At 45.0% G+C, this 12,043-nt stretch overlaps 1 protein-coding gene across 1 annotated transcript in view; it reads right to left on the reverse strand.

The window, feature by feature from the left end:
• PSD2 (pleckstrin and Sec7 domain containing 2) overlaps positions 1 to 12,043 on the reverse strand; it is a 2,726,943-nt gene that overhangs the window by 1,015,487 nt on the left and 1,699,413 nt on the right. The window lies entirely within an intron of this gene.

Here is a 12,043-nt window from a genome sequence, read left to right on the forward strand (position 1 = left end):
TAGGAGGAAAATAGTAAGGTCTGACTGACTGGATGGGGAGAAATTCATTGAAATGTGGGGAGATAATCCCATTGCCAGTTATATCTTTTCTGTATAATTCTTAGGCCCTGAGTTGTTTGACACAAGCTGGTGCCAAAGTTGGAAGTGAAGAAAATGTTTTGAGAAAGGTTGAAAAAGCTGCCAGGACTGAGAGAGGAAGCAGCCTGAAGGGTGACATAGTCAATCTGCCTTTTTTGTGGGACAGGGCTTGGGAATGCCCTCCTTTCTTTTTGGAACCTCCCTTATGGTGCTTCACAAAAGTATGTCTTTTGTTGTGAGGTTCTATGAAAGAGTTCTGGGCCAGAAGGAAAGCTTCTACTATACTTGGGGACAGGGGACTGAAAAACATCTGAGAAACCCCTTGGATCAGCACTCCCCTTTTATCAAATTTCTTGAGAACATCAGCAGAGGAAACACCAAACACTTCTTTTTCCAGAGGTGAATTCAAAAGTTCTGCTTTAACATCCTCTGTAAATTCTAAGTTTGCAGGGAAACAAATCTACGGTGGCAACAGTTCTAGAAATAGTATCAGCAGTACCATACAAGCATTTGAGAGAATAGGTTCATAGGAGTGTACTAGGCTAAGCTTAGCCCATAGAAGTGCCCTGGCATCATGCCACCCATTAGTTCCCAGTGCCTCTATCAAGTAGAGCCACTGGAGTGATCCCCGGGGTGAACTTTCTATTTCCCATCCACTCATCAAGATTTCTCTTGAAGAGGGCCAGTGAGGTGCTCTGCTTGACATGTATGGGAAGTCTATTCCAGAGCATGGGCAGTCTCTGGTTTATGAACCTGTCCTTCCAGCATGTTCTGTTGATTGTGTTAATGAGGTTGAGGTCTCTGGAGCATGTGGTGTGGCGGGATTGGGATTTCTTTAGATGTAGCATTTTTAACAGAGCTGGGTCATACATGGCTTTGTAAGTCGAGCAGAGATCGCCTCTTAGTAGACAATATGAGACGGAGAAGAGCTGGAGTTATTTGAGTCTGTCCATGTATGACATGTGTTTAAGGCTTAGGATCCTCTTCGTGAGGTATTTTTGTGGCCTTTCCAGCTGTTGCATGTGTCTAGTGAGGTACATGCCAAATGGGGCATTATACTCAATGATTGGTCTAATGAGGGAAGAGTAGAGAGAGATGATGACCACTTTCTTCCTGGATGAAAAACCCTCGGTAATGAGATGTACCAGGACTTTTATGTTTGGTAACTTGAGATATTGTGGAAAGCAAAGAATTTAAAAATGCCTTAGTCACTGAAGTAGGAAGACCAACATACAATTTATTCATATTATCAAGTAAAAGCTATAAGAAACTCTGACATATGTGCTTGACAATTTAATGTTTGGAAGAAGTATATACCTTTTTTCAAACCTGTTAAAGGGTGTCCCATCTTTTGTCTGAAGGAATAGGAGTTAGAAGCCATAAGATTCTTGACAGAAAGTTGATTTTGAAAGGGAAATTACTGCAGGATCTGCCCTAAGGCCCCTAAAGAGAAATTTGTGGGATTATGGAACTTAGTATACTTTATAAGTTTTCCTTGGGTTTAGTGGCTGGCTAGCTGGAGAACTGCTGGCTGCATTAAGTGTCCCCAAGGCTGTTAAAACTGGAAGGATAAGCCACTAGTTGAAAAGAATCTTTGTTGGGTCTCACGTATTTCCTTTTGATCCCACTTAATTTCTTCATTCTGCCACTGGTGACAGAAAAGGATAACTTCTCTGCTGAGAAATCTGAAGATATATTTTCCTCAGACTTGTATTCACAATTTTCTGATGCAGAAACCTGGGTGGCATAACCCAAGCCTACTTTCTGCATATCAGATTCTGAATAAAAGCCTGAAGGGGAGTGAGACTGTTTCCTTTTACTGAACAGAAGATTCGGACTGCAATGACCAAGAGTCTTTATATGGGCCCTTGGCAAGAGAAAACCATTCTTCTTTAACTCCCTTAGCTGAAGGGGTTGAAGGAATTAATGCATGTTTAAGCTTACACATCCTGGCATATGACCATCTCCTTGGGAATATGACTCTTCAGTCCATCTCTGTAAGGGTATGATGTCTGCCTGCTCATCCTGCCTTGGCAAGAGTGGTTCTCCCCTGCCAAAGCAGACGAGCAGGTGATTTTCAAAGGACTTGCTTGTCTCTTCTCACTTAGCAACTTAACAAGGAGCTATGCCAGAGGAGTTGAAAAAAGCTGATTGTTGGTCCAAGATCACAGATATGGCCACAGGAGAGTCACCTGCCAAAGGAGAAAGCAGAGTGGAAGCCAGAATGGAAACGAAAGTCTCTCTAGAAACTTTTCTATTCTTGGAGACTAGAGGGGTATCGACAAAGAAATCAAAACCATGCTCCATCACCCTATGTGTCAAAGCCTTCAGTTCTTTATTTTCTACATGTAAAAGAAGGGAACTACACCTGCTTCTTAGAGTTTTAGGGGTAAAGGATATGTGAACTGAACAGGACTGAATGTCATGCTCCTCCTTCAAGCAAAACAGACAGGATCTGTGGTGATCTTTATAGGGAATCTTGTGACCACATGAACACTTCTCCTTCCTCTTGCACATACATTTTATGGAAAACAGATACACGTTTCTCACACAAATAAGAAGGAAATCCCCAACAAAGTATTTTTCTGCCCACTTGACTAAGCTGTTTGACCGCTGAACCTGAGAAGTTGCAGCTGAGAGCAAGATTTGTTTGTACCTTCAATATCAAGAAAGTTCTGAGTTTTGGCACCCATACATCTGCTTTTATAATGGCTCACTCACAAGCATTTACATTTAACAGCATGTGGAAGGCACCCTAAATCTTTGAAAGCTGGCTAGATGCCATATCTTTGGCAGGATAAATCCCATACAGGTTATGCTGCTGTAGCACTGACCTAATGATTAACATCAGGCATTACCTCCTGCCTCAAGGAGGGACATAGAAAAGACAGGGTTGAAGTGAATTTGTAAATACCCATCCAATTTTTAGGCTAATCTTGAATATACCATGAGTACTTCTTTCCATAATATGGAGGTGTATTTAATTCCATAGATGGGGAATACACTGAGAAGAGAGTCTCTCTCACCATGTTTTACTAACAGAAATTAAGGTCCTCTGTACGTGTATTTGAGAAATCATTAGTTCTACAAAGACAGCGTAGGTCTAAGAGGGTGGGGCCTTCAGTGGACAAAAAGGTAAAGCATAGATCACTACAGAGGACACTGTAGGAACCTGGATATTAAGTGTGGCCAATCAGTATCGATAACTAAAGGACTTGAGATGTATGACTTTTTTGGTTATGATCTCTGGGGTCTCTCAAATTGAGGGATATATTTCAACAGGTACATTTGCAGGGGAACCTTATGTTGAATAATGATGTAAACAAGAGATGAGTACAGTGGAAGTAAGACTTCTTTGGTTTTGGATAAGATGTTTTTGGTTATTAGTTGTGACAGATAGAAGGATTTTCTATCTACAGTAGGCATGATAATCAAAGGATAGGGAGTCATCCACAAAGGTATCTAGGTCTCTTAAAGAGAGCACTGCCCATGTGGCATGCCAAGGAAATACATTTTCTGGCATTAAGTTTGAGGTCACTGTCCTTGCACAGGTTGTGTACATAGTCCAATCTGTCCGGGAACATGTTTATGTTGGTGGGTGCTCAAATAACCCCTCATTTATGGCCATCAGTGAATTTTGTTAGCCAGTGCCCAGTATATTGGCTTGTAGATCAGAGAAATAAGTTTCAAACAGAAGACAATCCAGTATTGTGTTAAGGAGCCTTCTTCTAACATTTTTACTTTCTGAGCCAGTACTTGCTACTCAAATAACATGTATTCTGTGCAACAACCAACTTACTAGCCACCTTGCTACATATGGACTGATGTTCAGGTTAACCAGGTCAATGATGACTGCATAGGAGATAGTGTCAATTGTCTTGGCAAGGGCAAAGTACAATAAGAGCACCACATAACCACCATTCTATTGCATAAGTTGCCCTTTCAAAGAAGTTTATAAGGTTAAGAAATCAAGACCTAACTTTGCTAAAGGACAAACGGATGTGGCACTAAGGCTAAGTGCTTGTTAATATTTAGATTTATGAACTCCGAAATAAGTTCCATGTCTCTGCAAACAAGTCCACTAAGACCAATGGGCCTATAATTGCCAGCGTCAGAGGCTGAACGTCCCTTATGTAGGGTTATCACGAAGGTTGTTGTCCAGGCTTTAGAGATGCAACCCATTGAAATTCTCATTTTAAAGAAGACTGGGGAGGTGAAGGAAAATGGAGTATCCAGAATAAGCTCATGCACACATAAGGAGAACATATAAACTCCACACAGTAGCTAGAGAGCAGCAATAAATCCTGGAGATCTGAGGCAGTGAGATTAATGAGACACCATTACTGCTCACTAAAAAGTGCTTGACTAAGACTCACGGGACTGCTTTCAATGTAAAGGATGAGGGATGGGTTATTTAGCCTAGAAACTGAAGATCTATGAAGAAAATGAAACTGTTTAGGTATAAGTGATGCTGTAACTGTAGATAGGTAACAGAAAAATTAGTTATATAATAATATCTAAATGGAATATGTGTGTAATGAATGAATAATAAATTAATGAAACTACTGGGTTAATGTATGCCGAATCAGTTTCTTAAACTGAGTAAAGGACTTAGGGAGTGAACTGGGGAGTATAATGTGGCTAATAACCACATGGCTTGTATAACACTTGCAGTTTTTCATTACTTTGTTGTGCTAATTTTTTTCAGACTTGCATTTCTGAATATTATCACAATCCTACCATAAGTTAGAAAAGTTATATGCAACTAGCAACTATTATACCTAATTAGGTGTCTGGATTTTTGGGGGGCCAGATGTACCCATTAATCAAGAGTCTTAGTAACTATTTTCAACATCTGCAGGTTGACAGGTGTATGTCAAGGTACAGGATGGGGATGAAGAATGTTAAATGCACATAAATGGCAGATTCGAAATGTTCACTGCTGACTGCTGTCATGAAGGTTAAGGTATTGTAGAGATCCTTCACCTAATGTAATGGGCCAATGAGTGCTTATAATGAAATGTCATTAAAAGAATGGGACACATTCAGAAAATGTTTCCTACGAGACTCAATAGTTTAAGAAAAGTACCTTACATACTCAATGCACCTTAGTATTTTAAAACTCTATTCAGTAACCTTCTGGCATCTTCCTGGTGAATTGCGTCTGGCATATATATTGAACAAGATTCCAGTGCTCAGGAAGACTGCATAAGCCTTCTTTGGGATGAACATCTAGCTTCAACACGGTAGAACAACTGTATATTTGCTGCTAATAAACAATATGGTGAAAGCTGTACATTTTATTTTTCATGTTTGAATTCTTCATATATGGGATGCTTGTTTTATTGCCAGTCACATCATACCCTTAACATGAGTTATGATTATATGGAGGATACAAAATAAGTGTGAGGACAAATAGATAAGAGACTTCTGAATATATGCCTCAGAGATCTCTTGTTCACCTTATAAACATATGACCCAGTATATGATGAAATTTTTTTCAATTAAGGAAGGATAGTTCACTACAATTATTTCAACAGGGAAAAAAACATGAAATCTGTCACAGATTAAGATCTCTAACTGTAGATGCTTCCAAAACATGCAGCTATGATAGTCTTCCCAGACTAGTAGTACCACAGACACACTAACCTGAGCAGCTGAAAAGATATTTAGAGGATAAATGTACTGAGGTGGTGAATAATAAGAAGTTATGTACTCACCATAACGTTCAATCTGAGTAGGTAAACCCATAATCCCCTGCCAACCCTGACTAATCTCAGATCAAGTTTGCCCAACAGCAGAAGCTGCTAAAAATGATTAATCCCAAGATAAATGGGTAAAACCCATAGACCTGAGTATGAGAACATTTGCAAGTGAGGGGGCAGGAGGGAGGGACGGTTGCTGACAAATGAAGTTTACCTACTCAGATGGAACGTTATGGTGAGTACATAACTTCTTAATCTGGAGTAGTTAACTTCATTTTTGCAGCAACCTTTGGGACAGAGTCCCCAGCAACCTGAATCTTGGGCGGCCTTCATGGAAGGATGCTCCAGAGCACTGCAGAGCCAAAGGATGCTCTCCCTCTGGAGATAATGTCCAATTTGTAGTGATTGATAAAAGTATGAGATGAAGCCCAAGTGGCTGCCAAGCAAATATCATCCAAAGAAACTCTAGCTCTAAAAGCCGCAGAGGTAGACATAGATCTAGTGGAGTGGGTATGGACTCCCTGAGGTGCGGGCCTGCCCGAACTTTCGTATGCTAAAAGGATACACTGTGAAATCCATCTAGAGAGTGTGACTTTAGACACAGATTTACCCAAGTTAAATTTGGCAAAGGAGACGAACAACTGGTCGGATTTCCTATGACCAGATGTCCTGTGGATGTAGAAGCAAAGTTGTCTATGCACATCCAATGAGTGTAATTTGTATTCCCCTTTGTTATGGTAGTTAGGAAAGAAGACCAGCAAGTTGATGGACTGGTTAATATCTGACTCAGAGGCAACCTTGGGAAGAAAGGAAGGATTGGTCCCGAGGTAAATTCTATCCTTGTGAAAGGTCAAGTATGGGGGTTTTACACAGAGGGCCTGTAGTTCAGAGATCCTTTGAGCCGAGGTGATAGCGACAAGAAAGGCCATTTTGAATGATAAGAATTTAAGATCTATGGAAGCTGCAGGCTCAAATGGGGGGGCTGTCAAGGCCTGAAGCACCAGCGTTAAATCCCAAGGAGGGATTACATCCTTCACTGGGGGTCTGAGCAGAAAGGTGCCCTTCAAAAAGGTCTTACACAATTTCGTGGTGATCAAAGGGCCCAATTCGTTTCCAACGTGATAATGACAGATAGCTGCCAGTTGGACCTTGACTGTGGAGGAACTAGCCCCCTGATGAAACAGTCCTGACAGAAAGTCTAATACAGCGGGCAGAGGAGCTGTAAAAGGATCCAAATTTTTGCTTTCTGCCCAAATGGAAAAACGTTTCCATTTGCTGCTATACATCTTTCTAGTAGAAGGCTTGTGCGCAGCTACTAGAATGGTTTTAACTGGGGAAGAGACACCAGGAGTCCTAGCTATGAGTGGAACTGGAGCAGCCAAGCCATGAGCTTGAGGTTGTCCAGGTTCAGGACTGGGAGCCCTAGGGGGTGGGATATTAAATCCGGACGGGGATCTAGAATCCAAGGAGGATTCACTAGATGAGACCAAAAGTAAGGGAACCAGGTTTGACGAGGCCAAAATGGGGCAATGAGGATTACCCTGCTCCCCAACTGACTGGCTTTCTGAAGAAACTTTAGCATTAGAGGAAGAGGAGGGTAAGCATAAAGAAGACCGGGAGGCCAAGCATGCACCAGAGCATCTCTCGGGGGTTCCCCGGAGGGGGAAATGAGAGCGAAGTAGTCGTAACATTTTGTGTTCAAGGGAGAGGCAAAGAGATCGCAACAGGGTTGACCCCATTTGGCGAAGATCTGATTCGCTATCTCGGGATTCAGAGACCACTCATATGGTAACAGGATGGTGCGACTTAGTTTGTCCGCTAAGATGTTGGACCATCCCGGAATGTGCGTTGCTATGAGAAAGCGGTTGGTGGAGACAGCCCATTCCCATACTCTCATGGCCTCTCGACAGAGTGGGTAAGACCTGGTTCCCCCTTGTTTGTTGATGTACCAGACAACCGACATGTTGTCCATCTGAATCGCAATCGTTCCTACGGGAAGAAGGTCCTGCAGTGCTTGCAACGCTAACAGCACTGCCCTCATCTCTAGGCCGTTGATATGCAGTGAGGTCTCCATGAGGTCCCATGTGCCTTGGACTGTCCTGCCCGAACAATGCCCCCCACCCTAGGCGGGAGGCGTCCGTGGTCACCGTGGCTACAGGAGGGGTCGTAGAAAAGGGGTGTCCTTGCTGAAGGTCTGGAGATTGGAGCCACCACAGAAGGGCCCTCTTGCAGGCCCTGCTGACGGAGATGGGATGGCTCAGAGGGTAGTGAAGAAGGGACCACTGGACCTGGAGGGTCCATTGTAAGACCCTCATGTTCAAACGTGCCATTGGCAGTAGGTTGATCGCTGCCGCCATCGAGCCGAGAGGCCTCAGGACCAATTCCGCCGGGGGGAGCTGGAGATTGCAGAATGGCCTGCACATGACGCCTCAGGGATAGTAGCCGGTCTGTGGTCAAGAAAGCTAGGAGCTTGTTTGTGTCCAATCTGGCTCCTATGAAGTCTATAATCTGAGTTGGAGTAAGAGACGACTTCTCTATGTTGATAGTGCTCCCCAGCCAGGGAGCTAGACGGAGAAAGTAGTTTCTGGCTGAACAGAGTAGATGCCTTGTTTGGGCGGTCAGGAGCCAGTCGTCCAGGTACGGGAAGACCTGAATTCCCTGGAGCCTCAGGTGGGCCGCTATCACTGCTAACACTTTGGTGAACACCCTGGGGGATGTGGTGAGACCAAAGTAAAGGACCCTGAATTGGTAATGACTGGCTCCTAGCCGGAAGTGGAGGAACTTCTCTTTGGTTACTAACAGATTCAGTGAAGAAAGGTTGAGGCTCTTTTTCCCAGCAACTGCTTGTCCTCCGCCGACATAGACTCGGGGGGGTGACGCAGCGTACTCTTTAATAAGGTCCCACTGCAGTCGGAGCACGTGTGCCATGTAGTTCAGAGACCTCACCGAGAAGGTCGCTGAACTAAACACCTGCTTCCCTAGGTGGTCCATCGACCGAGACTCCTTGCTCGGGGGATGAACCGAGGGACTCTCCTGAGCAAGTTCCCTATTGTTGGCCGCCGCCACCAACATGGCATCTACCGGGGGACCCTTACTCCAGTGCGACTTGTCAGAGGGTGGGATAAGGATCTTGTCCGGGTGCTTGGGGACTGGCTCCACAGTGTCCGGCTCCTTCCACACCCTGGTAGTGATCAAATCTACCAGGGGGTCAGCCGGAGGGGACACCCAAGAGGTAGACGGGCCAGCTTCAAACGCCTCCAGGAACACAGATTCGTCCAAGGTAGGCTTTGGAGCAGACCACCCCCCCTTTATTCTAAGCATCTCCATGATGTCACCAAATGAGACATCTTCGGGGGGTGATCTTGGGAAGCCTTCCCCTTCCTCCAAATCCGTGTCCTCAGTCAAGGACTCGGGGGAGTCCAGGTGCCTCCTCTTGCACCTTCACTTGTGAGGGACCTCCTCGGGGGGGCTGTCCGAAGAGGTCTCACCAGCAACGTCTTGTTCCACCGGAACTACCTGGGACATCAAAGCAGGCTGTCCCTGAGGCCGGGTGATGGAAGCCGGGCCCAACTGAGAAGGAGTGCAGGGTGGAACCGTGGCAAGGGTCGGGGCCCTGGAATCCCTCGACAGAACCCTCTCCACCACGTCAAATGCCGAGGGAGAGCTGCTCTCTCTGGGATCCGAAAGCAGACACTCCCTTGGATCCGACGGAAGGATTGGGGCCGGCGCTGAAGCGATCGGATCCGACAGATCAGCATGCTCCGACCCGGACGGAGCCGAAGGCATACCGATACCGCCGGATCCAAAGCCCAGCCCTCGGCTCCGAGAGCTCGGATCCGAAGACAATGGACCCGACAGACTCGAGGGAAGTGTCGGCGCCGACACCCCCCCGGCTCCAAGGCTGCCCGGCTCCGAAAACTCAGAACCCGGGAAACGGGTCGGAGAAGGAGCTATCGGGGCAAAGAAGGGGGTCGAGCTCCCCCCCCTGGAGAGGGGGTGGCAGGAGCACTCCCATCTGCAGTTGTTCCTGGAGGAATCTTCTCATCATCCGGTCTAAATCTGCATCTGTGAGACTTCTTGTCGATCTCGACGAGGCCACCGAGGCGGGGTGGGAGTGTCACCTCGATGACCTCGACGGAGATCGGGTCTCCTCCTCCTCAGGACCCGGTGAAAAGCACGGGGACCGGATCCGAGAAGGAGGAGAACCAGAAGACCTAGAGGGAGAAGACCGCTTAGCAGGGGGGGCCGAAGCGGAAGCCTCGGCCCGCCGCTTGTGGTGCTTCTCTCTCTTCCTTTCTTTCCTAGCCTCCCTCTCCTCCGAGCCTAAGGCGGGAGGATGAGTCCCAGCCGGGGGGAGGGAGGCAGGAGTGGCAGCCGCTGCGGGAGCCAAGGAAGGACTGGAGGCAGAAGCCGAATCCAGGGGCAGAAGACCCGCTAGAATCAGCTTAGACCTCCGGTCCTTAAGTGCCCTGGGGTTGAACGCTGCACAAATGGTACAACCAGAGGACAGGTGTTTAACCCCAAGGCACAATACACACCGAGTGTGGCCATCCGCTGGGGACAGCTTATGGCCACACTCGGTGCACTTAGAGAACATTAACTTTGGGGCCTCAGACATACTGAGAAAGTAACCCACACACACAAGGCCCCAACACACACACACAACACTGACGGAACCATGAGTAGGGGAAGGAAAACTAATAAGGTAAACTAAGAGAATTTAAACTATAAGGGATTTAAGCACACACTCACACCACAATTTAAAGAAAAGATATGAAAAAGTTAAATTTTTTTCTCACGAAGAGACGAGAACACCAGGAGACTCAGGATCAAGCTGCTGAGCGAAACCGCGGCAAACTAGATCTGGGGTTAGTCAGGGTTGGCAGGGGATTGTGGATAGGGGGAGGAGCTTGGAGCTCGGATCTAAAGCTGTTGAAAACTGCCGGCTCGGATCCGAAGTCGGATCCGATTCCCAAAGGTTGCTGCACAAATGAAGTTAACTACTCCAGATGTTTAATTAAAACTACAGTTGTTACTGAAATAAATATCAAAATTATAATTACTGTTTTTATGAAGCACTACATAATGTATCTATGATGCAGATAACTTGAGGGAAACAAAAGTAATACCACATACCTAATAATGGAGATACCTGGGGTTGAAGGGAAGTTTAAGGGACAATAATGCTGATCTCCATTAATTAATTTATGTACATGGAACTGCTCATATGGAAAATGTACTGTGTTAAGTCATGAATTTACTTGTTAAATTTCTAGCTACTATGTGCAACTAAAAATTTATTTGAATCATGCAGTATAATGTACTGTTGATACTGTAACTGTGTTCTCTTATATTTCAAAAAGTGGAAGGTGAGGTATGTTGCACATTTGTGCTGAAGTTCATGGATATGTGTACGTATGCATTCTTGGCTGGTATGAGCACCACTGTAAAACAGCAGTATGTTTGCAAAGATGTACATAAGGCAGCACTGACCCCATGCCTTATTCAAGTATTTATGGTGTAAAAGTATGTTAAACAATGGGATACAAAACAGGTAAACTATCTGAGATGGAGATACCTAGGGCTGATGCTTTAACTTTTGCTGCAGCACTTATCTGTGCTTGATGGTAAGGATGGGAAACTAAGGAAGGGACAGGCATGTAAACCACAAAGCAACCTCTGTCCACCTGTTAGATGACTGAATACTTCAGCTCTCTTCATGTCACCTTAGCAGTGCCTGATGATATGCACTCAGGTTCATATGTGTCACCAGGCAATCGATCTAGATCATTAGAAGCCTAACCACTACAGTTTGCCCACTTCCCCTGCCAATAAAAGACTGAGGAGCTTGACCCAGCATGAGTTTATGGTAACCCATCCATCTGTCAAAGCTAGATTTAAAGAGAGTGAAGAGAGAGCTAGTGTCTGATGGGTAGTGGGTGCTTATTCCAATGGTAAGGTATCCTTTAGGAGTGACAGGTCCTGCTTACATTACAATGTGGATTTAGGTGCCTAGAGTGGGTATTTGCGTGTGTACAATTTTATAAACATGTAGAACATCAAGCAAGGCAGAGTCATATCCAGGGAGGAAACAATAACAAAATAGTCTAGTAAATACTTTTCTATGCAGGCCATGTGTATACATGAACTTCTTCAATATCCCATAACATGCACCTAGATAATGACTTTTGGTATAAACTGCAAAACTGGAACTCAGACCATTGAAAAAAAAAACTGTCTTGGCAACATTCAGGATGTTT

This window comes from Protopterus annectens, chromosome 4.part0, assembly GCF_019279795.1.
Source record: "Protopterus annectens isolate FY-2018-M chromosome 4.part0, PAN1.0, whole genome shotgun sequence".
Classification (NCBI taxonomy): Eukaryota; Metazoa; Chordata; order Ceratodontiformes; family Protopteridae; genus Protopterus; species Protopterus annectens.